At 31.1% G+C, this 8,374-nt stretch overlaps 1 long non-coding RNA gene across 1 annotated transcript; it reads left to right on the forward strand.

Annotated features, from left to right (window-relative positions):
- The first annotated feature begins 5,207 nt into the window (after positions 1-5,207).
- On the forward strand, positions 5,208-7,629 carry LOC139867655 (uncharacterized). The gene is made up of 6 exons (XR_011765907.1): positions 5,208-5,242; positions 5,361-5,673; positions 5,765-5,860; positions 5,939-6,646; positions 6,769-7,348; positions 7,432-7,629. It is a non-coding gene; the product is annotated as an uncharacterized lncRNA (long non-coding RNA).
- Positions 7,630-8,374: the final 745 nt, after the last annotated feature.

The raw sequence follows: 8,374 nt of genomic DNA on the forward strand, positions 1-8,374 counted from the left end.
ATCTGAAACACCATTTTCAACCTCATTTCCAGGGTAACTCGACACGATTATATTCTATCTACAATTCTAAACCTTACTCATCTGTCCGTTTCGACCGACAATCATCCCGGAATAATGGAAGAAGTCAATGAGCTTCGCGTTCGAGTAATCAATTTGGAGAATATGGTGCAAAACTTTACAGCTTCAGCAACATCACTAGCACCAACAGTATCACCAACAACCCAAGTTTTAACATCACATGCCTCAACATCTCATTCTGTACCTCGAGTATACTCATCGTTCTGCATGACGTTCTACATCATTTATCTTCATTCGACATGGCGATTATGTAATCTCTAATGTTTTAAAGATTATATATTCTCGTTCTAACGGTAAATCAAATGAGTTTAATATCATATTAACTCATTAAATCCATGATTACATCAGAAGAAAATATATATGTATATATGTTTTCATAAAGATTGTAATTAAAAGTTCTTTTGTACAAACTATTAATGGTGAAAATATTTTAACGGGTAGGTAATACCCGAGGAATATATTTAGATTTCACATTAATAAGTTACACTGTACATTTTTCGAATCTGATTCAACAGTCATTTACTATCCTACTTACATCCACCGATATACGTATCCGTTCACCGCAGAATAACCATTTTTATTCAATTTCATATTTGAATTTTGACCTATCAGAATCCAACAAGTAGCATAATGAAGAAAACATTTGACAAAATAAAATTTGTTAGAAACAAACAAATTAACTATGAGAAATTTTGTTAAGAATCCACGCTAACAAAATCCTAGCTAATTGTTCCTAGCCAACTGTTAATTTCTTATTACATTTTATTTATCGCAATTTATTTATCGCAATTTAATTATAGCAATTTAATTGTCGCAATTTTAATTTTTGCAATTTTATTTATCGTTATTTAATTTCTGTTATTTATTTTACGCACTTTATTTATCGTTATTTAAATACTGTTATTTACGCATTTTAAATATCGGCACACATATACAATGTTTCGACATATCATATAGACGTCATCTATATATATTATTTGGAATAACCATAGACACTCTATATACGGTAATGTTCGAGTTAGCTATACAGGGTTAAGGTTGATTCTCAAATAATATATACACTTTGAGTTGTGATCGAGTCTGAGACTTGTATACAATGGGTCACGATACGTATAAATTAATTCGAATATTATATATTAAATTATATATGAATTATTGAATTACTAACTATGGACTACCAACATTGGATAATTAAAAAGAATTAAAATATTGATTATAACATATGAAACTAAACATTTCTTCAAGTTGCCACTTAATTTCATCTAAAACCTCATTTGTATCTTGACGATTACAATCTGTGTTCAAACCTTTCATGATTCTTGAAAACACCTCAATCGAGAGGATGAACCAACCGCACATCAACTACGGAAGAAAAGATTGGTGCACATAGTTATACACCTGAAAACACTCAGAACCTGAGTAAACGTTTAACACGTATCTGTGCTAGCTCCTTTGGCGTTGTTATTACCGAAAATAACTATGCAATCCCTTTTCAAATTAGCCAATTTTGTCACAACTCCAACAAATCAACTTCAATTTTTTCATTCGAATAAACCTTATTATAAAGATTACCCCTTCATCATCGTTACCAGAGAACCTTTTATATTCCACCATATTACCAGCAGACGTACCAGCAACCTCGTTCCTTCTTGGCTTAAATCTCTCCGACAAATCACTATATATATATTGAAGTCTTATCATGAACTCATCGGCATCTTGTAACGAGAATTACCATACCAAGTACTGGGAAATCAGCAATCAGTGTTTTGAATCTTGCATCATTTCTACATCAATAGTTATATATGACATTCATCTCTTAGAATTATGAGATTTTATTCTGATATTCTGAAAAGCACCCAGTCTGCGAATCAATACTCTGAATTTTGAAAAGTTGAATGAAGCAACAAAAACTGTAAACGACCTTAACAGCCAAAAGTTGATGATAAAGAATAGTATGTTGGCAAAGCTCAGAAAAGTTGGAACTAGAAAACGGATTGAGCAAACTATGAAGGAGGCAGTGGACAAATCATAGAGACTAAACCTACCTTCAAAGAATCCAAATGATTCAGTATCTGCTGAAGTCATTAACGAATACCTTACTCCTGACTCTAAACCTTTTAATCTTATTCATCATCCTTCGATATTAAAAATTCTAAGATATCATATATCTTTCATTATATATATCCTCGATATTTCTAAAGATATTTTCATAACTATTCTTATCTGAAATTATTTATCTCTTCGCAATATCAGCGTTACATCAGAATGGAAACTGTTTTAGTTTCTAAATTCTGAAATATTTGAATTTAAAATATGAATGATTATGAAATAGTGTTGGAAACTGAAGCATGAGTTAGTATAATATAATGACACTTGATCAACGTGATTATATTACAGTAAGTCATGCTGAGTTTCTAATGAAACATGATGATTCACAGACCCTAATGTCATCATGTGCCATGTTACACGACTCTTACATTCCACCAAATCTCCAAACATATCTTCTTGATAGTTCTATTTTCCAGGATATTCTGGTAATTTGACAAATCAAGATTTTGCCATTACGATTTCCTTCTTAGAACATTAACTATATTCATTCCAAAATTCATATCTAGAAATTCTGGACCATTGCATACAGTGCTTAATCGCAAGAAGAGGAAACGAAAGAATGAAGCTCCGAAATAGAAATTGGAGTATAAATCGCAGCAAATCGGAGAAAACATTAACTGTGGATGACAAGGATTATAGAAGACAGAAGCAGGGACTTTGAAATATAAGGGAAGATATAAAGCCCAACAACAAACTGGAAATTACAAACCGTACATATAAATGCATATAGCAATATAAAGATACGGGAGAACTAAAAATACTATAAAACTAAGAGTATAGTAAAAGTAAATAGACTCTTCTGGAGGTAAATAAAAAAGAAGAATGACAGATATGAAAGTTAGGAATATATCAAGAAGCAGAACTGGATGGAGCATATTGACGAATGTTTTAAAGTATGAGTCGAGGGAGAAAGAAGAGAAGGTGTGAGTTGTAAGAAAATGAAGGGGGTTGATTTATAGTTAAAAAATAACCGACAGAGCAATCAAAATAGATCATCGCATTTAACCGAAGAGGATCCTAAATTCTCTAATTACTGAAGAATCAAATCTTATTACAAGGATTTTCTCCAAATCCCTTAAACTCTGGAAATCAATCTTGTCTACGTCAAAAGATATGACGAATCTACATTTACTCATTTCACTCTTTTGTGATAGCTTCACTCGTACTCTTCACATAATCGAGTTGATTTATCCATATTACTCAATGATGATAAAACTCTAATTTTCAGCTCGTATGCGTCATGAAAACATACTTATTGTCAGCTATGACCATCCCACTCAAATTTCGGGACGAAATTTCTTTAACGTGTAGGTACTGTGACGACCCGGAAATTTTCGACTAAATTTAAACTTGATCTTTATTTACTTTCGACACGATAAGCAAAGTCTATTTAATTAAATATCAAAAATCTTGAACTGTTCATATGGAACCATTTAACCTATGACTATTCCCGATGATTCACGAACCATTGTGTGTATGTAAGTATGTAAATAAATATAAAGATAAAAGTGTATATATGATATTTTGAGTTAATAAAATAAACTTTAATAAATTAGAATTAAACATATAAAACAATAAAACAATTAAGTAATTATATATAAATATATACATGATATTATTATGAATCTATATATATATGTGATTGCTATCAATAATTATTATATTGTAATTAAATTTTCAATAAATGTTATCATGTAACATATGATATAATTATTAAATATTACATAATTAATAAATAGTAATATTAATATATTAAATGTAATTACAAGTTTAATTATAGTCATTATATTGTTATTACATTCATTATTATTATTAACATTAATATTAATATTATTAAAATTATAATACTGAAATTTGATACATTTGAATTATTATTATTATTGTTAATATCATAATTATTACAACTAGTGGTAAAGTTATAATGTTAGTTATTATGATTAATATTAGTCTTATTATTAGACATTATTATTATTAATATTAATATTGTATTCTATTGTGATTAATATATGTACTAGTATTTAATTAATAATAATATGAAAATTATTATTAATATTACTATGAACATTATCATTAATAATTATTCTTATCAGTAAAATAATTATTTATTTGTTATTATTATTAATAAAATCATTATTAATATAATTAGTATAATTATTAAATTATTTAATTATTAATTATTAATTATTAGAATTATTGATATTGATATTATCATTATTATTATTATTATTATTATTATTATTATTATTACATTTGAGAACATCCGAGTTACTGTAGACTCGATTTTTTAATTTAAAAAATGTAACTTTGTCTTTTCACACGTTAGATACTTATCACATGAGGTACAAGAAGCTTCTGGCACTTTGCCCCTCAAATTTAATCTCAGTTTTTTTCCCCACATACTTCTTCATTATGTTTCTCACACAACAACCATCCCAGCTTCGACTCCACCACGAACCATCACTATCGTCGCTACCACCGCCGCCGTCGTCGCTACCACCGCCACCTCCGCTGCTACCATATCCTCCACCATCACCGCCGGAATTGCCACCACCATTGCACTTAGTCGTCTTCTGCCCTTTCTAGATCAACAAAGTAAGAATTCTTTCCTTCAGTTTGATTTACGATTTTTTTATGGTCTTTCGATCTTTAATTCTCGAACCTAGAGCGTATAAGTCGTAGGTTTGTTTGTCAATTGAAAAAATTACAAGTAATTACATGATCTAAATTAGTGTGTGTTTGTTGAGACCACTAATTTAGTGATTCTTTATTTAGTGTTCATTAGTCATGAAAAGACCATGTTTTCCAGCCGTTTTGGGAGTTTCAATTCCGATAACAATACCGGTAACAAAAATGGAGGTATAAATAGAAGGTAGTAACATTGATTCTGATTGTTTGTGAGTTGAAATCATTTACGGTTTACGTTTGTGTTGTTTTTTAAGCATAGAAAAGCTCAGAATTCGCAATTAATTATTTGTGTAACTTTGTAACCTCACATGTGTTATTCTTATTTGTTCTTGCAGGTTACTGGACAAAGATTGGGTGTTGGTTTTCTCAAGTAAGTTTTGATTATATTTATAGTTTTTATTATTAATTTAGTTAGGTGGCTACTTTAGTATAGGCTATTCTTTGGTTTTAGTTGTCTAGAGCATAGATTGATATATAGTTTTGTTTAGAATATGTAGGTGTTTCGGTTATCATTTACAATAGTATAATGCAGCCTAAAAACGTCAAAGAAGGTTATCTGTCAACGTTGAAGTTTTATCTGAAAGTGGCGAGAATATTTTGTTTGTTGTGAATACACCATCCGTGTCTTCGAGACAATCTTCGGTTAGGAACATGTTTAGATATTGTAATCATATGGCGGGTTAAACCTCTTATCAACCGCTTTGCGATGTTGGCTCCACGCAACTTCTGCAGCTGACGTAAAGAATACTCAGTATTATGGTATCGGTTCATCAGGTGTTCTTCAGCATGTTGATTTCAATGGTAAATCTCTATTTGTGTAATATTTCCATTCTTTTTGATCTATTAATATGTAGTTGTGTAGCTTTTGTTTAACTGATTTAAAATGTGGCAGCGTCTAATAACAGACATTGTGAACGACCATCTTATTCTGGTGATCGTATATATCGATTATCTCTCAATAATGATGCAGGCGTGTTTAGTGCTCAAGGTATGTTGTGCTAAAAGTTATGTTACTCTAGGATTAGATAATTATTACTTCCTAAGATTATCTTGGTTTGTTTTCCAGGCGTTTCGTCATTTTAACAAGATTTGGGTGGCTGTAGTTATAGTTGTATCAGTTGTGATGCTAATTTTTGGTTCGGGGTGATCACTGCGCTATCATTGTTGTTGTCAACAAGGTCGTGTGTGGGTTTCTAGAGATGTAGATCCGCCTGACATGATGAATTCTGATGGAAAGTAATCATTCTATGGAGAACATAAGGATGTATAACTAGATGTTCAGTATGACTTCTTTTGGTGCCCGAGTAGACGACTCAATTAACATTGGTGGGTCGCCCTATGTCTTCATCGCAATTAGTTCGTGATGGGTGACGAATTCGGGTGGTAATTACCGGCACCAACTTATTATCACATTTACAAATTACAGACCCCATTTTATACAACCAAAGCAGCTAACAAATACTCCAACTAATCATCTTCGCAAGCGTACTTCAGCTTACGAGCTTACCGAAAACTCACTACTACCTAAAACCTAACATACCCGCATTTCATGACTTAATGATCATGTAAGTATTTCCTGCTTAACACTAACATGTTAGGCCGAAAATGAACAGAGCTAACTACTTCGACAAACATGAAAAGGTACCAACATGATTACACTGTCGACCTATCAACAACATGAATAGAACACCGTTCACGAATCCATAGGAATAAAAATACAGGAATATGAAAAACATCGCATACATACTCGCAGGAAATTGCTACACTTTTCAAGGTAACTTTACATTTATATATTACACTAAATATTCGCACAAATAAATCTATATGAATAACACAATGTATTAAGAAATTGTTGACCCAAAATCTACCTTATCTGAAGTTTTATACCATGTGTAGTTTGGCTTCCCTCAGAAGAATTGACATTAAATCCGATAATGTTGATTAAGTTTACAACATATAATAACATACTTCGGCCATATTGGCTTGGAAAATAACTACCAAACATGCAAAAAGAAACTCAAGATATCAGAGCTGGTATAGGTTGGATCGATCACAGACAACAAGACGATAACCACAGGAACTAACAGTCATCCCAGCAAAAATCTTTCAAAACTGTAACAAAAAATCAACTGCATGTACTGTTTTAAGGTGATCTTTCAAGACGACACTGGAGAGGCTAGATTTACTTTCTTTGAAGAATCAGTAACAAAACTTACAGGCCAACCATGCCAATCAATCATATCATAAATATAACCTGAAAAACGCCAACAATTACCACTAATAATCAAAGGTCTGGAAGGTACAAGACACATCTTTTAATTCCAATTCGGCTCCTCCCTCCTAAACCAGCCCAACGAATAAATAGTCAAGCACTTTTTCAAACCATCAACTGTAACCGAAAACGCAAGTTGCACTTCGTCATCCACAACACCAAATGAAAGCACATCAGCAAAGAGGCAGCTCCCATTGTAGCAAGGTATGTAAAAAACTATTTTCTATTAACTAATTCCAATAACATATCGACACCACTAACAAACAATGTTACACGCCACATGATAGATACACCAGCAAAAGATTTAAAGGGAAACAAGGAAAAAGAACTTTAAGACTAAAGCAAGTTTAAATCAGGATGACAACCGCTTTTAGGGACTACTGTAATAGCAACGTATGTACAACTGATTCTCTTTCTCTCTCTTTTGTAACATAAAAACAAACTATTATCCTACATTCCTACTCTTTTATAAGTAACCAACAGTGCCTGTAATATAAATAACGTTTTAGTCATGTTATTGTGTATACAGTTGGTGTTATATGACACTACTACTTAATAGCGTCAACGAAATGTGACTCTATGATGGCCAGCTGTTTGACCGCAGCGAAGCGCGGTTGGCCAATTGGCTTGTTAGTATTAATTTTATTGGCTTGTTAGTATTAATTTTATTATTATTACTATCTATATACTTAATATTAGTATTAATATTACTAATAATACATGTATATATTTATTAATATAGATTATAATCAGATACATATACATATACTTATACAAAATACAGTACATACATATTAAATACATACATATATATATATATATATATATATATATATATATATATATATATATATATATACACGTATCTATACTTAAGGAATCAAATTCAGTTTCCAGTTGCAATCAAACTGTATCTAATTTTGTTTCTTGTCTCATAAACTGATAAACATCCTAATCAATCGTACAAATCAAGTCGATATGGTAATCTGTTTTTATCTTATATTTTCCTGAACGAATGTTATTCTGTGGAGCCAATCAAGCTATAAAACAAACGCCATTTGAGTCAATTAAACTGTAATAATGCCACATAATCTTTATATAATTTTCTGTTATCACAAATTGGATTAAAACATAGAAATTCAATTTCAGTTTTTAAGAAAAAAGGTCGCCCGCTCTGTTTTTACTCCATTTTCCAAAAGCTCGATTTCCTAACAAATTTTAAAAATCCTT

This window comes from Rutidosis leptorrhynchoides, chromosome 9 (assembly GCF_046630445.1).
Source record: "Rutidosis leptorrhynchoides isolate AG116_Rl617_1_P2 chromosome 9, CSIRO_AGI_Rlap_v1, whole genome shotgun sequence".
Taxonomy (NCBI): Eukaryota; Viridiplantae; Streptophyta; class Magnoliopsida; order Asterales; family Asteraceae; genus Rutidosis; species Rutidosis leptorrhynchoides.